The sequence below is a fragment of the Theropithecus gelada genome, chromosome 13, assembly GCF_003255815.1.
Source record: "Theropithecus gelada isolate Dixy chromosome 13, Tgel_1.0, whole genome shotgun sequence".
Taxonomy (NCBI): domain Eukaryota; kingdom Metazoa; phylum Chordata; class Mammalia; order Primates; family Cercopithecidae; genus Theropithecus; species Theropithecus gelada.
This window is the reverse complement of record NC_037681.1, coordinates 52,266,575-52,267,275: the sequence shown is the minus strand read 5'-3', so window position 1 is coordinate 52,267,275 and position 701 is coordinate 52,266,575.

Genomic DNA, 701 nt, shown 5'->3' with positions numbered 1-701 from the left:
AGATTGAGTGACCTTCATATATGAGAAAGAATAGTATTCTGTGTTGTTCTAGGTAGAAAAACTGTAAGAAATGGGAGCTTCTGGTTTTACATTGAATGTTCTCTAATGAGAATTCCTTCCTTCCTTCTCTCCTTTCTTTTTTCCTTTTCCTGCCTCCCTTTCCCCTCCCCTCCGTCTTTTTCCCAGTGTCTCCCCCAGTCTCGCTCTGTTGCCCAGGCTGGAGTGCAGTGGCATGATCTCTGCTCACTGCAACCTCTGCCTCCCAGGTTCAAGCAATTCTCCTGCCTCAGCCTCCTGAGTAGCTGGGATTACAGGTGCCCGCCACCACACCTGACTAATTTTTGTATTTTTAGTAGAGACGGGCTTTTGCCACATTGGCCAGGCTGGTCTCGAACTTCTGACCTCAGGTGATCCGCCCGCCTCGGCCTCCCAAAGTACCATTATTACAAGTGTGAGCCACTGTGCCCAGCCTCTTTCTGTCTTTGCTCCTTTTTACTTCTCTTCTCTTTTTTCTTTCTCTTTTATTTTCTTTTCCTTTCCTTTCCTTTCCTTTCTTTTCTTTTCTTTTTTCTTTCCTTCCTTCCCCCCCCCCCCCCCCCCTCTCTCTCTCTTTCAAGATGGGGTTTCACCATGTTACCCAGGCTGGTCTCGAACTCCTGGGCTCAAGAGATCCACTTGCCTTGTGTAATGAGAGTTTCTAA